At 46.6% G+C, this 23,574-nt stretch overlaps 17 non-coding genes and 3 pseudogenes across 17 annotated transcripts; all 20 read left to right on the forward strand.

Annotated features, from left to right (window-relative positions):
* The first annotated feature begins 3 nt into the window (after nucleotides 1-3).
* On the forward strand, nucleotides 4-122 carry LOC139688965 (5S ribosomal RNA). Its single transcript, XR_011701032.1, has one exon. It is a non-coding gene; the product is annotated as a 5S ribosomal RNA (ribosomal RNA).
* A 389-nt stretch (nucleotides 123-511) lies between these two features.
* On the forward strand, nucleotides 512-630 carry LOC139688966 (5S ribosomal RNA). Its single transcript, XR_011701033.1, has one exon. It is a non-coding gene; the product is annotated as a 5S ribosomal RNA (ribosomal RNA).
* Nucleotides 631-5,065: 4,435 nt separating this feature from the next.
* LOC139688741 (5S ribosomal RNA) lies at nucleotides 5,066-5,164 on the forward strand (annotated as a pseudogene).
* A 399-nt stretch (nucleotides 5,165-5,563) lies between these two features.
* Nucleotides 5,564-5,682, forward strand: LOC139688968 (5S ribosomal RNA). The gene has a single exon (XR_011701034.1). It is a non-coding gene; the product is annotated as a 5S ribosomal RNA (ribosomal RNA).
* Nucleotides 5,683-5,693: 11 nt separating this feature from the next.
* On the forward strand, nucleotides 5,694-5,811 carry LOC139688705 (5S ribosomal RNA). Its single transcript, XR_011700803.1, has one exon. It is a non-coding gene; the product is annotated as a 5S ribosomal RNA (ribosomal RNA).
* Nucleotides 5,812-5,823: 12 nt separating this feature from the next.
* On the forward strand, nucleotides 5,824-5,941 carry LOC139688706 (5S ribosomal RNA). The gene has a single exon (XR_011700804.1). It is a non-coding gene; the product is annotated as a 5S ribosomal RNA (ribosomal RNA).
* A 5,649-nt stretch (nucleotides 5,942-11,590) lies between these two features.
* LOC139688727 (5S ribosomal RNA) lies at nucleotides 11,591-11,689 on the forward strand (annotated as a pseudogene).
* Nucleotides 11,690-12,088: 399 nt separating this feature from the next.
* LOC139688970 (5S ribosomal RNA) lies at nucleotides 12,089-12,207 on the forward strand. The gene has a single exon (XR_011701036.1). It is a non-coding gene; the product is annotated as a 5S ribosomal RNA (ribosomal RNA).
* Nucleotides 12,208-12,596: 389 nt separating this feature from the next.
* Nucleotides 12,597-12,715, forward strand: LOC139688971 (5S ribosomal RNA). Its single transcript, XR_011701037.1, has one exon. It is a non-coding gene; the product is annotated as a 5S ribosomal RNA (ribosomal RNA).
* Nucleotides 12,716-13,104: 389 nt separating this feature from the next.
* Nucleotides 13,105-13,223, forward strand: LOC139688972 (5S ribosomal RNA). Its single transcript, XR_011701038.1, has one exon. It is a non-coding gene; the product is annotated as a 5S ribosomal RNA (ribosomal RNA).
* A 389-nt stretch (nucleotides 13,224-13,612) lies between these two features.
* Nucleotides 13,613-13,731, forward strand: LOC139688973 (5S ribosomal RNA). Its single transcript, XR_011701039.1, has one exon. It is a non-coding gene; the product is annotated as a 5S ribosomal RNA (ribosomal RNA).
* Nucleotides 13,732-14,120: 389 nt separating this feature from the next.
* On the forward strand, nucleotides 14,121-14,239 carry LOC139689153 (5S ribosomal RNA). The gene has a single exon (XR_011701210.1). It is a non-coding gene; the product is annotated as a 5S ribosomal RNA (ribosomal RNA).
* A 389-nt stretch (nucleotides 14,240-14,628) lies between these two features.
* Nucleotides 14,629-14,747, forward strand: LOC139688974 (5S ribosomal RNA). Its single transcript, XR_011701040.1, has one exon. It is a non-coding gene; the product is annotated as a 5S ribosomal RNA (ribosomal RNA).
* A 389-nt stretch (nucleotides 14,748-15,136) lies between these two features.
* LOC139689228 (5S ribosomal RNA) lies at nucleotides 15,137-15,255 on the forward strand. The gene has a single exon (XR_011701282.1). It is a non-coding gene; the product is annotated as a 5S ribosomal RNA (ribosomal RNA).
* Nucleotides 15,256-15,644: 389 nt separating this feature from the next.
* LOC139688976 (5S ribosomal RNA) lies at nucleotides 15,645-15,763 on the forward strand. Its single transcript, XR_011701042.1, has one exon. It is a non-coding gene; the product is annotated as a 5S ribosomal RNA (ribosomal RNA).
* Nucleotides 15,764-16,147: 384 nt separating this feature from the next.
* Nucleotides 16,148-16,265, forward strand: LOC139689249 (5S ribosomal RNA). Its single transcript, XR_011701303.1, has one exon. It is a non-coding gene; the product is annotated as a 5S ribosomal RNA (ribosomal RNA).
* Nucleotides 16,266-16,654: 389 nt separating this feature from the next.
* LOC139688977 (5S ribosomal RNA) lies at nucleotides 16,655-16,773 on the forward strand. Its single transcript, XR_011701043.1, has one exon. It is a non-coding gene; the product is annotated as a 5S ribosomal RNA (ribosomal RNA).
* A 5,666-nt stretch (nucleotides 16,774-22,439) lies between these two features.
* On the forward strand, nucleotides 22,440-22,538 carry LOC139688728 (5S ribosomal RNA; annotated as a pseudogene).
* A 399-nt stretch (nucleotides 22,539-22,937) lies between these two features.
* Nucleotides 22,938-23,056, forward strand: LOC139688979 (5S ribosomal RNA). The gene has a single exon (XR_011701044.1). It is a non-coding gene; the product is annotated as a 5S ribosomal RNA (ribosomal RNA).
* A 389-nt stretch (nucleotides 23,057-23,445) lies between these two features.
* Nucleotides 23,446-23,564, forward strand: LOC139688980 (5S ribosomal RNA). The gene has a single exon (XR_011701045.1). It is a non-coding gene; the product is annotated as a 5S ribosomal RNA (ribosomal RNA).
* Nucleotides 23,565-23,574: the final 10 nt, after the last annotated feature.

Here is a 23,574-nt window from a genome sequence, read left to right on the forward strand (position 1 = left end):
ATTGCCAACGGCCATACCACGCTGAATACACCGGTTCTCGTCCGATCACCGAAGTTAAGCAGCATCGGGCCCGGATAGTACTTGGATGGGTGACCGCCTGGGAACACCGGGTGCCGTTGGCTTTCAATATTTTTTTTCCGAAACGAACGTATTTTGAGGCATTCTCTGATGTTTTTAATTTTTTTCAAATAATTTATTTTGCAATGCCAGACATTGCATGCGTGATTTTGAATTGGTATGTTCCCTTTTGACACCATTCCATTTCATTTAGATGCGACCAGCTCTCTTGGGGCAATGCATTGGTGCTGTAGTAACCCGTATCTCTTCCACATTTATCCAAAGTTCGTTTTGAGATGGCAAATTACCTCCGTCTCCCGCCATCATATAGTATGGTCGTGGACGGCCCGATGTATGCAAGCCGTGGGCAAGAAAATAGACGTCGTGTCGCGTCGTTGCAAGTGTTTGCGGGCTTGATATTGCTAAAATAGTTGACTCGAGAGTGGTGGAAAATGCCAACGGCCATACCACGCTGAATACACCGGTTCTCGTCCGATCACCGAAGTTAAGCAGCATCGGGCCCGGATAGTACTTGGATGGGTGACCGCCTGGGAACACCGGGTGCCGTTGGCTTTCAATATTTTTTTTCCGAAACGAACGTATTTTGAGGCATTCTCTGATGTTTTTAATTTTTTTCAAATAATTTATTTTGCAATGCCAGACATTGCATGCGTGATTTTGAATTGGTATGTTCCCTTTTGACACCATTCCATTTCATTTAGATGCGACCAGCTCTCTTGGGGCAATGCATTGGTGCTGTAGTAACCCGTATCTCTTCCACATTTATCCAAAGTTCGTTTTGAGATGGCAAATTACCTCCGTCTCCCGCCATCATATAGTATGGTCGTGGACGGCCCGATGTATGCAAGCCGTGGGCAAGAAAATAGACGTCGTGTCGCGTCGTTGCAAGTGTTTGCGGGCTTGATATTGCTAAAATAGTTGACTCGAGAGTGGTTGAAATTGCCAACGGCCACACCGGGGACCAGGACGAGGCCCCGAGGAGATCCGGGAGAGGGGGCAAGGCGGAAACGACCGAGCAGAGACAGAAGACGAAGAAGAAGGACAAAGGAAAGAACAGCCTAAGCGTCGGACTCCAGGAGATAGCGGTGAGGTACGCATATATGAAGGAAGCCAAATGGAAAAGGGATGCAAAAAATACAGGGAATGATAAGGGGAAGCAAATGGGAACCCCGAATCCGGAATCCCAATGAATTACACATTGAACCCAAAATTGAGAATAGGCACGCTTAATGTATGTGGGGTTACAAGTAAAAACAGAATAGAAAAAGTATTCGACCTATTTAAAAGAGAAGACCTGGACATCCTACTATTGCAAGAGGTCATGGTGAGTGTACATTGGGAAACGGGCCCGGCGGAGATCTATATAAACAACCAAGAGCGGGAAAGAGGCACTGCGATCATGTTAAAAAGAAACATCACCGGAGAAAAAATGACAATGCTACCATCCGGGAGGGCGATGGCCATGACGATCCTTGGGATAAGGATAATAAATGTGTACGGCCCGGCCGGCACCAGGAAACTTCAGGAGAGGAGGGAATTTTACTCGCGGGACCTCCTGCCCCTGCTGAGCGACTTCCAAGGAATGGCACTGTTAGGGGGTGATTTTAACGCAATCATAGACGAGAAAGATAGCCAAAACAACGATGGAGGAGGAGCAAAATACCCACTGTGTGGTCCCCTAAAATCGATAGTTAAAAACCTCAGAGCCACTGACGCAAACAGATTAACAAGCACAAAAGATAACCTTCCGTACACCATCTACGGCGACAAATGGGCAACAAGGCAGGACCGCTTTTACGCATCCTACGACTTGAAAACCCATATATCCTCCTATGCGGTTCTTCCAGTGGCATGCTCCGACCACTGCGCAGTTATTATATCGGTCGATGGATCCCAAAGCAGGACGAGGCATCAGCCAAGGAAAAAGGAGTGGAGGATGAACGTCGAGCTGCTATATGAGAAAGACACCAGAGCCATACTGAAAGAAAACATCCAGCGATGGGAGGAAAGCTGGAGAGGATTGGATCCAAGCGAAAGGTGGGAAAACTCCAAAGTAAAAATAAGAAACCTTTTCGCACAACTGCACAGGGAGAGAGCCGAAGAAATCAGGGAAACCATGGCTTTTTACAGAGAAGCGCTCGAGGAGAGCCTAAAGACGAGAGAAAGGGAACGGAGCAACTGGGGGGAGATAAAAGAACTAAAAAGGAAAATCTTCGGAATGGAAGAGGAAAGGGCGAAAATATCAACATGGCACAGAAGCAAAATATGTTTGCCAGAAGAACATGCCTCGGTGTATTATCTGGGGAGGAGGTTAAAGGATTGCGCCAACAACTTACTCAAAAACGGCATTTTGAACGAGAACGGAACGAGGTTAAAAGAAGAGAGAGAAATCATAGAGCATGTATGCCACCATTTTGAGACTCTCCTTTCTGGGGAGGACACATCACTCAAGGAAGAGACAGAAAATCTCACGCCACTCCCCCAACTGCCAGTGGAGGTGGCAGAGAGGATGGCGGAAAGAATCACAAGGGAGGAGTGCGAGGATGCTATGAGATGGCTCCCCAAGGGGAGGTCCCCGGGTACCGACGGTATCCCTTTTGAATTCTACGTAGAATTCTGGGAAGAGCTGAAGGATTTAATCATTCCAGCGATAGAGAACATCCTCCAAAATGGCACCCTCACCACGACCCAAAGAGAGGGGAAAATTGTCCTAGTGCCGAAAAGAAAAGAGCCAAGGAGCCTAAATGACTACAGACCCATCACCCTCCTCAACGCCGATTACAAGGTAGTAGCTAAAATCGTTAAAACCAGACTCAACGAAGCCGTGGAAAAGATAATCGGGCCAGACCAACACATAGTAGGAAAGGGGAGGAACATTGTAACGGCGCTGACAACGATCAGAGACGCAATCGCGAGCCACGAGAGCAGGCAGGGCGCGGGCCTTAAACTGGTAGCGGTAGATATTGAGAAGGCTTTCGACAGGGTGAACATAAACCACGTATTGAACACATTAAAGAGGATGGGATTCCCCGAAAAGTTTTTGAATACAATAAAAATGTTCACGAACAACATCACGTCGAAAGTAAAATTGAGCGCGGGGGCCGAAACAAAGTCGTTCCCCGTGAGAAGATCAATCAGACAAGGCTGTCCGCTTTCGATGCTTCTGTTCTCTATATCACTGGAGCCCCTGCTACATAGTCTTCGCAGAAACATTAAAGGAATCCCGGCGGGGAACGGAAAAGTGTCCGCGGTGGCTTATGCGGACGACGTAACGATCTTCGCCCAAGATCAAGCGGAAATTCATGTAATAGGGAAATCATTAAAGGAATATGAGGAGGAAAGCGGGCAAAAAGTAAACATGGAAAAGACAAAGGCCTTGACAATAAAAGACGCCGACTTCACCGCGACCAGTGAATGGAAAGAGGTGACCTCGATGGACATTCTGGGCATTCCATGGAGTAGGACTTCCACGGAGACGACAAACGCAGTATGGGAAAAGGCAACGAGAATGATAAAAGGAACATTAGCGCAATTGAGAGACAGGGACCTAAACATACATCAGAAAGTCCTTGCGATAAACGCATTGTTATTATCCAAGGCATGGTACGCCGCACTGATTTTCCCGTTGCCAGAAAAACATGGGGCTCTATTGACGAAAATAGCAACGCAATACCTTTGGGGAGGGCATTTGCTAAGAGTAGCAAAGAGCCAGGCCTGTCTACCCAAGGGGAAGGGGGGCCTAGGGCTGATCGACGTGCGGGACAAAGCCCTGGCACTCTATGCAAAGACAGTAATAAACATCCTATCCGACGACTGTCAACATTCAAAAGATCTGCTAAAGGCGGCATGGGGTGCACCAGGGCAGGATAGACTGCTGATGAAAACTATCAGGAAAGTTAAGGACTTAGTAGAAAAGATGCCGAGAGGAGTGACAGCCACCACCAAGTGCCTTTACCGACAACTCAGAAGCGACGACAACCACCGAATCAACATCGAAAAGCACATCCTATCGGTAAATTGGAAGAGAGTGTGGAAGAACATCAACGAAATAGCCATGACCCTAAGGACAAAGAGCGTCCTATTCCTATTCGCAAACTATATAGTGACCACCCAGCAAGTGAAACAAAACATGTATCTAACAAGCAGGAACGAATGCGAATACTGTGACAAAGCCGACACACAAGACCACAGGGTGTTCGAATGCACCATCTCAAGGAGGAGGTGGTGCCTAATAAAAAGAACATTTAGAGAATTAAACACCTTTGGAGAAAAGGAGATAGGAAATAGGAATATGATGATTCTGGATTTCAACATCTTTCCCCGCGTGAAAATGGAAACAATGTGCTGGCTGATTGGACAGCACCTTCTTACGGTACACAAGTGGGTTAAAATAGATATAGAAAGTTGGTGGGAACAAGTGAAAAAAGAGAGCAAAAACCTACCGGGCCGATTACAGCCATATTGGAAGAAAGTAGAACAAATGGTAAAAAAAGAAGTCATGAAAGAATAACAAGTTTAAAGAAAATTGGTCTTGGACTCAATGTAAACTGTCATGTATGCAAGGAAATATATTACCGATAACAAGTATGTGAATAAAGGGAATACGTTCAATAAATAAGAGCAGATAATAATGTAAACAATGTATCATTAATGTTTAACTGTGAAAAAAAGACGCAAAGGGGATGTTTAAAAAAAATTTGACTATTTATAATTGGCTTGATTTCATTGTAATCATTTTGTTCCCTATAAAGGATCTTGTATTGTTAATTCAAGTAAGGAAAATGTTCCCTAAGTTATGTGACGGTGAACACTTTCCGAATGCTTATAGTTCATAAGTGGTTCATACTTATATCATCCTTTGTTTAGAATTGTTCAATTGTGAAAATGTTCAATCTGTGGTCTTATGCACGCTTAAGATGGTGCACATGGTGTTAAATAACTATGTCTGTGAATGGAAATACATGCAATAAAAAAAAAAAAAAAAAAAATACCACGCTGAATTCACCGGTTCTCGTCCGATCACCGAAGTTAAGCAGCATCGGGCCCGGATAGTACTTGGATGGGTGACCGCCTGGGAACACCGGGTGCCGTTGGCTTTCAATATTTTTTTTCCGAAACGAACGTATTTTGAGGCATTCTCTGATGTTTTTAATTTTTTTCAAATAATTTATTTTGCAATGCCAGACATTGCATGCGTGATTTTGAATTGGTATGTTCCCTTTTGACACCATTCCATTTCATCTAGATGCGACCAGCTCTCTTGGGGCAATGCATTGGTGCTGTAGTAACCCGTATCTCTTCCACATTTATCCAAAGTTCGTTTTGAGATGGCAAATTACCTCCGTCTCCCGCCATCATATAGTATGGTCGTGGACGGCCCGATGTATGCAAGCCGTGGGCAAGAAAATAGACGTCGTGTCGCGTCGTTGCAAGTGTTTGCGGGCTTGATATTGCTAAAATAGTTGACTCGAGAGTGGTGGAAATTGCCAACGGCCATACCACGCTGAATACACCGGTTCTCGTCCGATCACCGAAGTTAAGCAGCATCGGGCCCGGATAGTACTTGGATGGGTGACCGCCTGGGAACACCGGGTGCCGTTGGCTTTCAATATTTTGCCACGGCCATACCACGCTGAATACACCGGTTCTCGTCCGATCACCGAAGTTAAGCAGCATCGGGCCCGGATAGTACTTGGATGGGTGACCGCCTGGGAACACCGGGTGCCGTTGGCTTTCAATATTTTCGCCACGGCCATACCACGCTGAATACACCGGTTCTCGTCCGATCACCGAAGTTAAGCAGCATCGGGCCCGGATAGTACTTGGATGGGTGACCGCCTGGGAACACCGGGTGCCGTTGGCTTTCAATATTTTTCGGTCCGGTGTGAGCGTTCGAAGAGTGAGGACGTGTCTGTGTTTCGGTTCTGTGTGCGTGCTATCCCCGGCGTTCGAGGCTTCGATCGCCGGGAAACGAGAATTTCGTAAAGCGCTTTGATATATGCGTCAAAGCGTTTTGTGTATGAAAAGTGCTGCTTATTTTGAGTTAGCCCTTATTAGGGCTTGACGTGTGTTATAAAGTCAGCCAATTCGAAATGCCTTACGATAGGAAGGCAACTCTAATAATAAGTCTAAATGACTTAAAAGAAAGTGCTACCGCCCTAGAGGTCCATCGGTTCATCGGTGTCGAGCTCGGGCTTAAGTTGGAAGATTTAGTGGCCATACAATTTGGAATTACAAGAAAATCCATTTATGTGAAACTTATAAACGAAGAATTAGTTGAAAATCTTTTGAGGTCGAAAGGGGGGCCAGTTGACTTCCCATCAGTAGCCGAAAAGCGTGGAACGGCGACGTTGGAGTCAGCGTCTAGCAGGGCAAGCTTTGTTAAGGTGGTGGGGCTCCCCCCAGAAATCCCAAAATTCGAGGTGGAGACGGAATTAGGCAAATATGGAAGAGTGGTATCATACGCGGTAAACAAATGGATAGGCCCTGGGCTATACCCGATCAGCACTGGAACGCGGAATGTGAAAATGTATTTAAAGTCCCCGATTCCGTCATATATCCCGATAGCTGGTCACAGGGCGGTCATACACTACGAGGGACAACAGCAAACGTGCTCGAGATGCGGAAGCACAAACCATCTGCGATTGAATTGCACAATGCCAACCACAATCACGGCGTACGCCGACGCACTGAGGGGGAAAAAGCAAGCGGCAGAAGAGGAGGCGGTGCTGCCGACGAGAATGGAAGAGGACCGAGGAGTGGAGGAGATTCCCTTGGAGCAGGAGGAGGAGGTCAACCCAAGGATGAGGGTAGAGAAACGCAGGGAGAAGGAAGGACCAACCTACCACCCAGGAACGTCGAGCGAGGAAGACGTCGCCGGAAACGACGCTATTGCCGAGGGAGCGGGAAACGGGAGAAAGAGGAGGAAAGGGTCGAACACGAGAGGGCGGGGGAAAAGGATATCGATAGACGTAGCCCGTGGAAAGGAAACGGAGAGATCAACCATCACGAGGGAGGAAAGGTGTGATCCCTGTGCAGATCAGAGTAAGATTCAAGAGGGGAATAATGGGGGAGGAATCAAAATGGCCGTAGCAGTAGAAGAAGAATCAAAAGAAACCGGAGAACCCGATTCAATCGAGGGCGGTGATCGACGGCTTGCGGGGGAAGACAAGAAATTGGTCATGGCGCAAGAGAAGCAAATAGGAAGAAATCTAGACATGGTAACCCCTTTTAGCGACAAGGGTCTCGGGAAAGGGTTATCTGTGACGTTACGCGAAGGGGAGGGCAAACAGCATGAGGAAGAGGCTGAGGAGCGGAGGAGGGAAGAAGACCCGGAGGACAACGCGTCGACCAGCGGTCACCCCTGGAGGGAGGTGGAGGGACGTCGGAAGCGCGGTGGTGGCGAGGATGACAGCGGGAGGAAGTTTGGGCTCGGCGGGGACGAGAGCGAGGACTCCGACGCCAAGGACAACGGGAGCAGCGACACCGGGGACCAGGACGAGGCCCCGAGGAGATCCGGGAGAGGGGGCAAGGCGGAAACGACCGAGCAGAGACAGAAGACGAAGAAGAAGGACAAAGGAAAGAACAGCCTAAGCGTCGGACTCCAGGAGATAGCGGTGAGGTACGCATATATGAAGGAAGCCAAATGGAAAAGGGATGCAAAAAATACAGGGAATGATAAGGGGAAGCAAATGGGAACCCCGAATCCGGAATCCCAATGAATTACACATTGAACCCAAAATTGAGAATAGGCACGCTTAATGTATGTGGGGTTACAAGTAAAAACAGAATAGAAAAAGTATTCGACCTATTTAAAAGAGAAGACCTGGACATCCTACTATTGCAAGAGGTCATGGTGAGTGTACATTGGGAAACGGGCCCGGCGGAGATCTATATAAACAACCAAGAGCGGGAAAGAGGCACTGCGATCATGTTAAAAAGAAACATCACCGGAGAAAAAATGACAATGCTACCATCCGGGAGGGCGATGGCCATGACGATCCTTGGGATAAGGATAATAAATGTGTACGGCCCGGCCGGCACCAGGAAACTTCAGGAGAGGAGGGAATTTTACTCGCGGGACCTCCTGCCCCTGCTGAGCGACTTCCAAGGAATGGCACTGTTAGGGGGTGATTTTAACGCAATCATAGACGAGAAAGATAGCCAAAACAACGATGGAGGAGGAGCAAAATACCCACTGTGTGGTCCCCTAAAATCGATAGTTAAAAACCTCAGAGCCACTGACGCAAACAGATTAACAAGCACAAAAGATAACCTTCCGTACACCATCTACGGCGACAAATGGGCAACAAGGCAGGACCGCTTTTACGCATCCTACGACTTGAAAACCCATATATCCTCCTATGCGGTTCTTCCAGTGGCATGCTCCGACCACTGCGCAGTTATTATATCGGTCGATGGATCCCAAAGCAGGACGAGGCATCAGCCAAGGAAAAAGGAGTGGAGGATGAACGTCGAGCTGCTATATGAGAAAGACACCAGAGCCATACTGAAAGAAAACATCCAGCGATGGGAGGAAAGCTGGAGAGGATTGGATCCAAGCGAAAGGTGGGAAAACTCCAAAGTAAAAATAAGAAACCTTTTCGCACAACTGCACAGGGAGAGAGCCGAAGAAATCAGGGAAACCATGGCTTTTTACAGAGAAGCGCTCGAGGAGAGCCTAAAGACGAGAGAAAGGGAACGGAGCAACTGGGGGGAGATAAAAGAACTAAAAAGGAAAATCTTCGGAATGGAAGAGGAAAGGGCGAAAATATCAACATGGCACAGAAGCAAAATATGTTTGCCAGAAGAACATGCCTCGGTGTATTATCTGGGGAGGAGGTTAAAGGATTGCGCCAACAACTTACTCAAAAACGGCATTTTGAACGAGAACGGAACGAGGTTAAAAGAAGAGAGAGAAATCATAGAGCATGTATGCCACCATTTTGAGACTCTCCTTTCTGGGGAGGACACATCACTCAAGGAAGAGACAGAAAATCTCACGCCACTCCCCCAACTGCCAGTGGAGGTGGCAGAGAGGATGGCGGAAAGAATCACAAGGGAGGAGTGCGAGGATGCTATGAGATGGCTCCCCAAGGGGAGGTCCCCGGGTACCGACGGTATCCCTTTTGAATTCTACGTAGAATTCTGGGAAGAGCTGAAGGATTTAATCATTCCAGCGATAGAGAACATCCTCCAAAATGGCACCCTCACCACGACCCAAAGAGAGGGGAAAATTGTCCTAGTGCCGAAAAGAAAAGAGCCAAGGAGCCTAAATGACTACAGACCCATCACCCTCCTCAACGCCGATTACAAGGTAGTAGCTAAAATCGTTAAAACCAGACTCAACGAAGCCGTGGAAAAGATAATCGGGCCAGACCAACACATAGTAGGAAAGGGGAGGAACATTGTAACGGCGCTGACAACGATCAGAGACGCAATCGCGAGCCACGAGAGCAGGCAGGGCGCGGGCCTTAAACTGGTAGCGGTAGATATTGAGAAGGCTTTCGACAGGGTGAACATAAACCACGTATTGAACACATTAAAGAGGATGGGATTCCCCGAAAAGTTTTTGAATACAATAAAAATGTTCACGAACAACATCACGTCGAAAGTAAAATTGAGCGCGGGGGCCGAAACAAAGTCGTTCCCCGTGAGAAGATCAATCAGACAAGGCTGTCCGCTTTCGATGCTTCTGTTCTCTATATCACTGGAGCCCCTGCTACATAGTCTTCGCAGAAACATTAAAGGAATCCCGGCGGGGAACGGAAAAGTGTCCGCGGTGGCTTATGCGGACGACGTAACGATCTTCGCCCAAGATCAAGCGGAAATTCATGTAATAGGGAAATCATTAAAGGAATATGAGGAGGAAAGCGGGCAAAAAGTAAACATGGAAAAGACAAAGGCCTTGACAATAAAAGACGCCGACTTCACCGCGACCAGTGAATGGAAAGAGGTGACCTCGATGGACATTCTGGGCATTCCATGGAGTAGGACTTCCACGGAGACGACAAACGCAGTATGGGAAAAGGCAACGAGAATGATAAAAGGAACATTAGCGCAATTGAGAGACAGGGACCTAAACATACATCAGAAAGTCCTTGCGATAAACGCATTGTTATTATCCAAGGCATGGTACGCCGCACTGATTTTCCCGTTGCCAGAAAAACATGGGGCTCTATTGACGAAAATAGCAACGCAATACCTTTGGGGAGGGCATTTGCTAAGAGTAGCAAAGAGCCAGGCCTGTCTACCCAAGGGGAAGGGGGGCCTAGGGCTGATCGACGTGCGGGACAAAGCCCTGGCACTCTATGCAAAGACAGTAATAAACATCCTATCCGACGACTGTCAACATTCAAAAGATCTGCTAAAGGCGGCATGGGGTGCACCAGGGCAGGATAGACTGCTGATGAAAACTATCAGGAAAGTTAAGGACTTAGTAGAAAAGATGCCGAGAGGAGTGACAGCCACCACCAAGTGCCTTTACCGACAACTCAGAAGCGACGACAACCACCGAATCAACATCGAAAAGCACATCCTATCGGTAAATTGGAAGAGAGTGTGGAAGAACATCAACGAAATAGCCATGACCCTAAGGACAAAGAGCGTCCTATTCCTATTCGCAAACTATATAGTGACCACCCAGCAAGTGAAACAAAACATGTATCTAACAAGCAGGAACGAATGCGAATACTGTGACAAAGCCGACACACAAGACCACAGGGTGTTCGAATGCACCATCTCAAGGAGGAGGTGGTGCCTAATAAAAAGAACATTTAGAGAATTAAACACCTTTGGAGAAAAGGAGATAGGAAATAGGAATATGATGATTCTGGATTTCAACATCTTTCCCCGCGTGAAAATGGAAACAATGTGCTGGCTGATTGGACAGCACCTTCTTACGGTACACAAGTGGGTTAAAATAGATATAGAAAGTTGGTGGGAACAAGTGAAAAAAGAGAGCAAAAACCTACCGGGCCGATTACAGCCATATTGGAAGAAAGTAGAACAAATGGTAAAAAAAGAAGTCATGAAAGAATAACAAGTTTAAAGAAAATTGGTCTTGGACTCAATGTAAACTGTCATGTATGCAAGGAAATATATTACCGATAACAAGTATGTGAATAAAGGGAATACGTTCAATAAATAAGAGCAGATAATAATGTAAACAATGTATCATTAATGTTTAACTGTGAAAAAAAGACGCAAAGGGGATGTTTAAAAAAAATTTGACTATTTATAATTGGCTTGATTTCATTGTAATCATTTTGTTCCCTATAAAGGATCTTGTATTGTTAATTCAAGTAAGGAAAATGTTCCCTAAGTTATGTGACGGTGAACACTTTCCGAATGCTTATAGTTCATAAGTGGTTCATACTTATATCATCCTTTGTTTAGAATTGTTCAATTGTGAAAATGTTCAATCTGTGGTCTTATGCACGCTTAAGATGGTGCACATGGTGTTAAATAACTATGTCTGTGAATGGAAATACATGCAATAAAAAAAAAAAAAATACCACGCTGAATACACCGGTTCTCGTCCGATCACCGAAGTTAAGCAGCATCGGGCCCGGATAGTACTTGGATGGGTGACCGCCTGGGAACACCGGGTGCCGTTGGCTTTCAATATTTTTTTTCCGAAACGAACGTATTTTGAGGCATTCTCTGATGTTTTTAATTTTTTTCAAATAATTTATTTTGCAATGCCAGACATTGCATGCGTGATTTTGAATTGGTATGTTCCCTTTTGACACCATTCCATTTCATCTAGATGCGACCAGCTCTCTTGGGGCAATGCATTGGTGCTGTAGTAACCCGTATCTCTTCCACATTTATCCAAAGTTCGTTTTGAGATGGGAAATTACCTCCGTCTCCCGCCATCATATAGTATGGTCGTGGACGGCCCGATGTATGCAAGCCGTGGGCAAGAAAATAGACGTCGTGTCGCGTCGTTGCAAGTGTTTGCGGGCTTGATATTGCTAAAATAGTTGACTCGAGAGTGGTGGAAATTGCCAACGGCCATACCACGCTGAATACACCGGTTCTCGTCCGATCACCGAAGTTAAGCAGCATCGGGCCCGGATAGTACTTGGATGGGTGACCGCCTGGGAACACCGGGTGCCGTTGGCTTTCAATATTTTTTTTCCGAAACGAACGTATTTTGAGGCATTCTCTGATGTTTTTAATTTTTTTCAAATAATTTATTTTGCAATGCCAGACATTGCATGCGTGATTTTGAATTGGTATGTTCCCTTTTGACACCATTCCATTTCATTTAGATGCGACCAGCTCTCTTGGGGCAATGCATTGGTGCTGTAGTAACCCGTATCTCTTCCACATTTATCCAAAGTTCGTTTTGAGATGGCAAATTACCTCCGTCTCCCGCCATCATATAGTATGGTCGTGGACGGCCCGATGTATGCAAGCCGTGGGCAAGAAAATAGACGTCGTGTCGCGTCGTTGCAAGTGTTTGCGGGCTTGATATTGCTAAAATAGTTGACTCGAGAGTGGTGGAAAATGCCAACGGCCATACCACGCTGAATACACCGGTTCTCGTCCGATCACCGAAGTTAAGCAGCATCGGGCCCGGATAGTACTTGGATGGGTGACCGCCTGGGAACACCGGGTGCCGTTGGCTTTCAATATTTTTTTTCCGAAACGAACGTATTTTGAGGCATTCTCTGATGTTTTTAATTTTTTTCAAATAATTTATTTTGCAATGCCAGACATTGCATGCGTGATTTTGAATTGGTATGTTCCCTTTTGACACCATTCCATTTCATCTAGATGCGACCAGCTCTCTTGGGGCAATGCATTGGTGCTGTAGTAACCCGTATCTCTTCCACATTTATCCAAAGTTCGTTTTGAGATGGGAAATTACCTCCGTCTCCCGCCATCATATAGTATGGTCGTGGACGGCCCGATGTATGCAAGCCGTGGGCAAGAAAATAGACGTCGTGTCGCGTCGTTGCAAGTGTTTGCGGGCTTGATATTGCTAAAATAGTTGACTCGAGAGTGGTGGAAAATGCCAACGGCCATACCACGCTGAATACACCGGTTCTCGTCCGATCACCGAAGTTAAGCAGCATCGGGCCCGGATAGTACTTGGATGGGTGACCGCCTGGGAACACCGGGTGCCGTTGGCTTTCAATATTTTTTTTCCGAAACGAACGTATTTTGAGGCATTCTCTGATGTTTTTAATTTTTTTCAAATAATTTATTTTGCAATGCCAGACATTGCATGCGTGATTTTGAATTGGTATGTTCCCTTTTGACACCATTCCATTTCATCTAGATGCGACCAGCTCTCTTGGGGCAATGCATTGGTGCTGTAGTAACCCGTATCTCTTCCACATTTATCCAAAGTTCGTTTTGAGATGGCAAATTACCTCCGTCTCCCGCCATCATATAGTATGGTCGTGGACGGCCCGATGTATGCAAGCCGTGGGCAAGAAAATAGACGTCGTGTCGCGTCGTTGCAAGTGTTTGCGGGCTTGATATTGCTAAAATAGTTGACTCGAGAGTGGTGGAAATTGCCAACGGCCATACCACGCTGAATACACCGGTTCTCGTCCGATCACCGAAGTTAAGCAGCATCGGGCCCGGATAGTACTTGGATGGGTGACCGCCTGGGAACACCGGGTGCCGTTGGCTTTCAATATTTTTTTTCCGAAACGAACGTATTTTGAGGCATTCTCTGATGTTTTTAATTTTTTTCAAATAATTTATTTTGCAATGCCAGACATTGCATGCGTGATTTTGAATTGGTATGTTCCCTTTTGACACCATTCCATTTCATTTAGATGCGACCAGCTCTCTTGGGGCAATGCATTGGTGCTGTAGTAACCCGTATCTCTTCCACATTTATCCAAAGTTCGTTTTGAGATGGCAAATTACCTCCGTCTCCCGCCATCATATAGTATGGTCGTGGACGGCCCGATGTATGCAAGCCGTGGGCAAGAAAATAGACGTCGTGTCGCGTCGTTGCAAGTGTTTGCGGGCTTGATATTGCTAAAATAGTTGACTCGAGAGTGGTTGAAATTGCCAACGGCCATACCACGCTGAATTCACCGGTTCTCGTCCGATCACCGAAGTTAAGCAGCATCGGGCCCGGATAGTACTTGGATGGGTGACCGCCTGGGAACACCGGGTGCCGTTGGCTTTCAATATTTTTTTTCCGAAACGAACGTATTTTGAGGCATTCTCTGATGTTTTTAATTTTTTTCAAATAATTTATTTTGCAATGCCAGACATTGCATGCGTGATTTTGAATTGGTATGTTCCCTTTTGACACCATTCCATTTCATCTAGATGCGACCAGCTCTCTTGGGGCAATGCATTGGTGCTGTAGTAACCCGTATCTCTTCCACATTTATCCAAAGTTCGTTTTGAGATGGCAAATTACCTCCGTCTCCCGCCATCATATAGTATGGTCGTGGACGGCCCGATGTATGCAAGCCGTGGGCAAGAAAATAGACGTCGTGTCGCGTCGTTGCAAGTGTTTGCGGGCTTGATATTGCTAAAATAGTTGACTCGAGAGTGGTGGAAATTGCCAACGGCCATACCACGCTGAATACACCGGTTCTCGTCCGATCACCGAAGTTAAGCAGCATCGGGCCCGGATAGTACTTGGATGGGTGACCGCCTGGGAACACCGGGTGCCGTTGGCTTTCAATATTTTTTTTCCGAAACGAACGTATTTTGAGGCATTCTCTGATGTTTTTAATTTTTTTCAAATAATTTATTTTGCAATGCCAGACATTGCATGCGTGATTTTGAATTGGTATGTTCCCTTTTGACACCATTCCATTTCATCTAGATGCGACCAGCTCTCTTGGGGCAATGCATTGGTGCTGTAGTAACCCGTATCTCTTCCACATTTATCCAAAGTTCGTTTTGAGATGGCAAATTACCTCCGTCTCCCGCCATCATATAGTATGGTCGTGGACGGCCCGATGTATGCAAGCCGTGGGCAAGAAAATAGACGTCGTGTCGCGTCGTTGCAAGTGTTTGCGGGCTTGATATTGCTAAAATAGTTGACTCGAGAGTGGTGGAAATTGCCAACGGCCATACCACGCTGAATACACCGGTTCTCGTCCGATCACCGATGTTAAGCAGCATCGGGCCCGGATAGTACTTGGATGGGTGACCGCCTGGGAACACCGGGTGCCGTTGGCTTTCAATATTTTTTTTCCGAAACGAACGTATTTTGAGGCATTCTCTGATGTTTTTAATTTTTTTCAAATAATTTATTTTGCAATGCCAGACATTGCATGCGTGATTTTGAATTGGTATGTTCCCTTTTGACACCATTCCATTTCATCTAGATGCGACCAGCTCTCTTGGGGCAATGCATTGGTGCTGTAGTAACCCGTATCTCTTCCACATTTATCCAAAGTTCGTTTTGAGATGGCAAATTACCTCCGTCTCCCGCCATCATATAGTATGGTCGTGGACGGCCCGATGTATGCAAGCCGTGGGCAAGAAAATAGACGTCGTGTCGCGTCGTTGCAAGTGTTTGCGGGCTTGATATTGCTAAAATAGTTGACTCGAGAGTGGTGGAAATTGCCAACGGCCATACCACGCTGAATACACCGGTTCTCGTCCGATCACCGAAGTTAAGCAGCATCGGGCCCGGATAGTACTTGGATGGGTGACCGCCTGGGAACACCGGGTGCCGTTGGCTTTCAATATTTTTTTTCCGAAACGAACGTATTTTGAGGCATTCTCTGATGTTTTAAATTTTTTTCAAATAATTTATTTTGCAATGCCAGACATTGCATGCGTGATTTTGAATTGGTATGTTCCCTTTTGACACCATTCCATTTCATCTAGATGCGACCAGCTCTCTTGGGGCAATGCATTGGTGCTGTAGTAACCCGTATCTCTTCCACATTTATCCAAAGTTCGTTTTGAGATGGCAAATTACCTCCGTCTCCCGCCATCATATGGTCGTGGACGGCCCGATGTATGCAAGCCGTGGGCAAGAAAATAGACGTCGTGTCGCGTCGTTGCAAGTGTTTGCGGGCTTGATATTGCTAAAATAGTTGACTCGAGAGTGGTGGAAATTGCCAACGGCCATACCACGCTGAATACACCGGTTCTCGTCCGATCACCGAAGTTAAGCAGCATCGGGCCCGATAGTACTTGGATGGGTGACCGCCTGGGAACACCGGGTGCCGTTGGCTTTCAATATTTTTTTTCCGAAACGAACGTATTTTGAGGCATTCTCTGATGTTTTTAATTTTTTTCAAATAATTTATTTTGCAATGCCAGACATTGCATGCGTGATTTTGAATTGGTATGTTCCCTTTTGACACCATTCCATTTCATCTAGATGCGACCAGCTCTCTTGGGGCAATGCATTGGTGCTGTAGTAACCCGTATCTCTTCCACATTTATCCAAAGTTCGTTTTGAGATGGGAAATTACCTCCGTCTCCCGCCATCATATAGTATGGTCGTGGACGGCCCGATGTATGCAAGCCGTGGGCAAGAAAATAGACGTCGTGTCGCGTCGTTGCAAGTGTTTGCGGGCTTGATATTGCTAAAATAGTTGACTCGAGAGTGGTGGAAATTGCCAACGGCCATACCACGCTGAATACACCGGTTCTCGTCCGATCACCGAAGTTAAGCAGCATCGGGCCCGGATAGTACTTGGATGGGTGACCGCCTGGGAACACCGGGTGCCGTTGGCTTTCAATATTTTTTTTTTTTTAGGTCCGGTGTGAGCGTTCGAAGAGTGAGGACGTGTCTGTGTTTCGGTTCTGTGTGCGTGCTATCCCCGGCGTTCGAGGCTTCGATCGCCGGGAAACGAGAATTTCGTAAGCGCTTTGATATATGCGTCAAAGCGTTTTGTGTATGAAAAGTGCTGCTTATTTTGAGTTAGCCCTTATTAGGGCTTGACGTGTGTTATAAAGTCAGCCAATTCGAAATGCCTTACGATAGGAAGGCAACTCTAATAATAAGTCTAAATGACTTAAAAGAAAGTGCTACCGCCCTAGAGGTCCATCGGTTCATCGGTGTCGAGCTCGGGCTTAAGTTGGAAGATTTAGTGGCCATACAATTTGGAATTACAAGAAAATCCATTTATGTGAAACTTATAAACGAAGAATTAGTTGAAAATCTTTTGAGGTCGAAAGGGGGGCCAGTTGACTTCCCATCAGTAGCCGAAAAGCGTGGAACGGCGACGTTGGAGTCAGCGTCTAGCAGGGCAAGCTTTGTTAAGGTGGTGGGGCTCCCCCCAGAAATCCCAAAATTCGAGGTGGAGACGGAATTAGGCAAATATGGAAGAGTGGTATCATACGCGGTAAACAAATGGATAGGCCCTGGGCTATACCCGATCAGCACTGGAACGCGGAATGTGAAAATGTATTTAAAGTCCCCGATTCCGTCATATATCCCGATAGCTGGTCACAGGGCGGTCATACACTACGAGGGACAACAGCAAACGTGCTCGAGATGCGGAAGCACAAACCATCTGCGATTGAATTGCACAATGCCAACCACAATCACGGCGTACGCCGACGCACTGAGGGGGAAAAAGCAAGCGGCAGAAGAGGAGGCGGTGCTGCCGACGAGAATGGAAGAGGACCGAGGAGTGGAGGAGATTCCCTTGGAGCAGGAGGAGGAGGTCAACCCAAGGATGAGGGTAGAGAAACGCAGGGAGAAGGAAGGACCAACCTACCACCCAGGAACGTCGAGCGAGGAAGACGTCGCCGGAAACGACGCTATTGCCGAGGGAGCGGGAAACGGGAGAAAGAGGAGGAAAGGGTCGAACACGAGAGGGCGGGGGAAAAGGATATCGATAGACGTAGCCCGTGGAAAGGAAACGGAGAGATCAACCATCACGAGGGAGGAAAGGTGTGATCCCTGTGCAGATCAGAGTAAGATTCAAGAGGGGAATAATGGGGGAGGAATCAAAATGGCCGTAGCAGTAGAAGAAGAATCAAAAGAAACCGGAGAACCCGATTCAATCGAGGGCGGTGATCGACGGCTTGCGGGGGAAGACAAGAAATTGGTCATGGCGCAAGAGAAGCAAATAGGAAGAAATCTAGACATGGTAACCCCTTTTAGCGACAAGGGTCTCGGGAAAGGGTTATCTGTGACGTTACGCGAAGGGGAGGGCAAACAGCATGAGGAAGAGGCTGAGGAGCGGAGGAGGGAAGAAGACCCGGAGGACAACGCGTCGACCAGCGGTCACCCCTGGAGGGAGGTGGAGGGACGTCGGAAGCGCGGTGGTGGCGAGGATGACAGCGGGAGGAAGTTTGGGCTCGGCGGGGACGAGAGCGAGGACTCCGACGCCAAGGACAACGGGAGCAGCGACACCGGGGACCAGGACGAGGCCCCGAGGAGATCCGGGAGAGGGGGCAAGGCGGAAACGACCGAGCAGAGACAGAAGACGAAGAAGAAGGACAAAGGAAAGAACAGCCTAAGCGTCGGACTCCAGGAGATAGCGGTGAGGTACGCATATATGAAGGAAGCCAAATGGAAAAGGGATGCAAAAAATACAGGGAATGATAAGGGGAAGCAAATGGGAACCCCGAATCCGGAATCCCAATGAATTACACATTGAACCCAAAATTGAGAATAGGCACGCTTAATGTATGTGGGGTTACAAGTAAAAACAGAATAGAAAAAGTATTCGACCTATTTAAAAGAGAAGACCTGGACATCCTACTATTGCAAGAGGTCATGGTGAGTGTACATTGGGAAACGGGCCCGGCGGAGATCTATATAAACAACCAAGAGCGGGAAAGAGGCACTGCGATCATGTTAAAAAGAAACATCACCGGAGAAAAAATGACAATGCTACCATCCGGGAGGGCGATGGCCATGACGATCCTTGGGATAAGGATAATAAATGTGTACGGCCCGGCCGGCACCAGGAAACTTCAGGAGAGGAGGGAATTTTACTCGCGGGACCTCCTGCCCCTGCTGAGCGACTTCCAAGGAATGGCACTGTTAGGGGGTGATTTTAACGCAATCATAGACGAGAAAGATAGCCAAAACAACGATGGAGGAGGAGCAAAATACCCACTGTGTGGTCCCCTAAAATCGATAGTTAAAAACCTCAGAGCCACTGACGCAAACAGATTAACAAGCACAAAAGATAACCTTCCGTACACCATCTACGGCGACAAATGGGCAACAAGGCAGGACCGCTTTTACGCATCCTACGACTTGAAAACCCATATATCCTCCTATGCGGTTCTTCCAGTGGCATGCTCCGACCACTGCGCAGTTATTATATCGGTCGATGGATCCCAAAGCAGGACGAGGCATCAGCCAAGGAAAAAGGAGTGGAGGATGAACGTCGAGCTGCTATATGAGAAAGACACCAGAGCCATACTGAAAGAAAACATCCAGCGATGGGAGGAAAGCTGGAGAGGATTGGATCCAAGCGAAAGGTGGGAAAACTCCAAAGTAAAAATAAGAAACCTTTTCGCACAACTGCACAGGGAGAGAGCCGAAGAAATCAGGGAAACCATGGCTTTTTACAGAGAAGCGCTCGAGGAGAGCCTAAAGACGAGAGAAAGGGAACGGAGCAACTGGGGGGAGATAAAAGAACTAAAAAGGAAAATCTTCGGAATGGAAGAGGAAAGGGCGAAAATATCAACATGGCACAGAAGCAAAATATGTTTGCCAGAAGAACATGCCTCGGTGTATTATCTGGGGAGGAGGTTAAAGGATTGCGCCAACAACTTACTCAAAAACGGCATTTTGAACGAGAACGGAACGAGGTTAAAAGAAGAGAGAGAAATCATAGAGCATGTATGCCACCATTTTGAGACTCTCCTTTCTGGGGAGGACACATCACTCAAGGAAGAGACAGAAAATCTCACGCCACTCCCCCAACTGCCAGTGGAGGTGGCAGAGAGGATGGCGGAAAGAATCACAAGGGAGGAGTGCGAGGATGCTATGAGATGGCTCCCCAAGGGGAGGTCCCCGGGTACCGACGGTATCCCTTTTGAATTCTACGTAGAATTCTGGGAAGAGCTGAAGGATTTAATCATTCCAGCGATAGAGAACATCCTCCAAAATGGCACCCTCACCACGACCCAAAGAGAGGGGAAAATTGTCCTAGTGCCGAAAAGAAAAGAGCCAAGGAGCCTAAATGACTACAGACCCATCACCCTCCTCAACGCCGATTACAAGGTAGTAGCTAAAATCGTTAAAACCAGACTCAACGAAGCCGTGGAAAAGATAATCGGGCCAGACCAACACATAGTAGGAAAGGGGAGGAACATTGTAACGGCGCTGACAACGATCAGAGACGCAATCGCGAGCCACGAGAGCAGGCAGGGCGCGGGCCTTAAACTGGTAGCGGTAGATATTGAGAAGGCTTTCGACAGGGTGAACATAAACCACGTATTGAACACATTAAAGAGGATGGGATTCCCCGAAAAGTTTTTGAATACAATAAAAATGTTCACGAACAACATCACGTCGAAAGTAAAATTGAGCGCGGGGGCCGAAACAAAGTCGTTCCCCGTGAGAAGATCAATCAGACAAGGCTGTCCGCTTTCGATGCTTCTGTTCTCTATATCACTGGAGCCCCTGCTACATAGTCTTCGCAGAAACATTAAAGGAATCCCGGCGGGGAACGGAAAAGTGTCCGCGGTGGCTTATGCGGACGACGTAACGATCTTCGCCCAAGATCAAGCGGAAATTCATGTAATAGGGAAATCATTAAAGGAATATGAGGAGGAAAGCGGGCAAAAAGTAAACATGGAAAAGACAAAGGCCTTGACAATAAAAGACGCCGACTTCACCGCGACCAGTGAATGGAAAGAGGTGACCTCGATGGACATTCTGGGCATTCCATGGAGTAGGACTTCCACGGAGACGACAAACGCAGTATGGGAAAAGGCAACGAGAATGATAAAAGGAACATTAGCGCAATTGAGAGACAGGGACCTAAACATACATCAGAAAGTCCTTGCGATAAACGCATTGTTATTATCCAAGGCATGGTACGCCGCACTAATTTTCCCGTTGCCAGAAAAACATGGGGCTCTATTGACGAAAATAGCAACGCAATACCTTTGGGGAGGGCATTTGCTAAGAGTAGCAAAGAGCCAGGCCTGTCTACCCAAGGGGAAGGGGGGCCTAGGGCTGATCGACGTGCGGGACAAAGCCCTGGCACTCTATGCAAAGACAGTAATAAACATCCTATCCGACGACTGTCAACATTCAAAAGATCTGCTAAAGGCGGCATGGGGTGCACCAGGGCAGGATAGACTGCTGATGAAAACTATCAGGAAAGTTAAGGACTTAGTAGAAAAGATGCCGAGAGGAGTGACAGCCACCACCAAGTGCCTTTACCGACAACTCAGAAGCGACGACAACCACCGAATCAACATCGAAAAGCACATCCTATCGGTAAATTGGAAGAGAGTGTGGAAGAACATCAACGAAATAGCCATGACCCTAAGGACAAAGAGCGTCCTATTCCTATTCGCAAACTATATAGTGACCACCCAGCAAGTGAAACAAAACATGTATCTAACAAGCAGGAACGAATGCGAATACTGTGACAAAGCCGACACACAAGACCACAGGGTGTTCGAATGCACCATCTCAAGGAGGAGGTGGTGCCTAATAAAAAGAACATTTAGAGAATTAAACACCTTTGGAGAAAAGGAGATAGGAAATAGGAATATGATGATTCTGGATTTCAACATCTTTCCCCGCGTGAAAATGGAAACAATGTGCTGGCTGATTGGACAGCACCTTCTTACGGTACACAAGTGGGTTAAAATAGATATAGAAAGTTGGTGGGAACAAGTGAAAAAAGAGAGCAAAAACCTACCGGGCCGATTACAGCCATATTGGAAGAAAGTAGAACAAATGGTAAAAAAAGAAGTCATGAAAGAATAACAAGTTTAAAGAAAATTGGTCTTGGACTCAATGTAAACTGTCATGTATGCAAGGAAATATATTACCGATAACAAGTATGTGAATAAAGGGAATACGTTCAATAAATAAGAGCAGATAATAATGTAAACAATGTATCATTAATGTTTAACTGTGAAAAAAAGACGCAAAGGGGATGTTTAAAAAAAATTTGACTATTTATAATTGGCTTGATTTCATTGTAATCATTTTGTTCCCTATAAAGGATCTTGTATTGTTAATTCAAGTAAGGAAAATGTTCCCTAAGTTATGTGACGGTGAACACTTTCCGAATGCTTATAGTTCATAAGTGGTTCATACTTATATCATCCTTTGTTTAGAATTGTTCAATTGTGAAAATGTTCAATCTGTGGTCTTATGCACGCTTAAGATGGTGCACATGGTGTTAAATAACTATGTCTGTGAATGGAAATACATGCAATAAAAAAAAAAAAAAAAAAAAAAAATACCACGCTGAATACACCGGTTCTCGTCCGATCACCGAAGTTAAGCAGCATCGGGCCCGGATAGTACTTGGATGGGTGACCGCCTGGGAACACCGGGTGCCGTTGGCTTTCAATATTTTTTTTCCGAAACGAACGTATTTTGAGGCATTCTCTGATGTTTTTAATTTTTTTCAAATAATTTATTTTGCAATGCCAGACATTGCATGCGTGATTTTGAATTGGTATGTTCCCTTTTGACACCATTCCATTTCATCTAGATGCGACCAGCTCTCTTGGGGCAATGCATTGGTGCTGTAGTAACCCGTATCTCTTCCACATTTATCCAAAGTTCGTTTTGAGATGGGAAATTACCTCCGTCTCCCGCCATCATATAGTATGGTCGTGGACGGCCCGATGTATGCAAGCCGTGGGCAAGAAAATAGACGTCGTGTCGCGTCGTTGCAAGTGTTTGCGGGCTTGATATTGCGAAAATAGTTGACTCGAGAGTGGTGGAAATTGCCAACGGCCATACCACGCTGAATACACCGGTTCTCGTCCGATCACCGAAGTTAAGCAGCATCGGGCCCGGATAGTACTTGGATGGGTGACCGCCTGGGAACACCGGGTGCCGTTGGCTTTCAATATTTTTTTTCCGAAACGAACGTATTTTGAGGCATTCTCTGATGTTTTTAATTTTTTTCAAATAATTTATTTTGCAATGCCAGACATTGCATGCGTGATTTTGAATTGGTATGTTCCCTTTTGACACCATTCCATTTCATCTAGATGCGACCAGCTCTCTTGGGGCAATGAATTGGTGCTGTAGTAACCCGTATCTCTTCCACATTTATCCAAAGTTCGTTTTGAGATGGCAAATTACCTCCGTCTCCCGCCATCATATAGTATGGTCGTGGACGGCCCGATGTATGCAAGCCGTGGGCAAGAAAATAGACGTCGTGTCGCGTCGTTGCAAGTGTTTGCGGGCTTGATATTGCTAAAATAGTTGACTCGAGAGTGGTGGAAATTGCCAACGGCCATACCACGCTGAATACACCGGTTCTCGTCCGATCACCGAAGTTAAGCAGCATCGGGCCCGGATAGTACTTGGATGGGTGACCGCCTGGGAACACCGGGTGCCGTTGGCTTTCAATATTT

The sequence above is a fragment of the Hetaerina americana genome, unplaced genomic scaffold (assembly GCF_022747635.1).
Source record: "Hetaerina americana unplaced genomic scaffold, ioHetAmer1.1.p SCAF_216, whole genome shotgun sequence".
Taxonomy (NCBI): domain Eukaryota; kingdom Metazoa; phylum Arthropoda; class Insecta; order Odonata; family Calopterygidae; genus Hetaerina; species Hetaerina americana.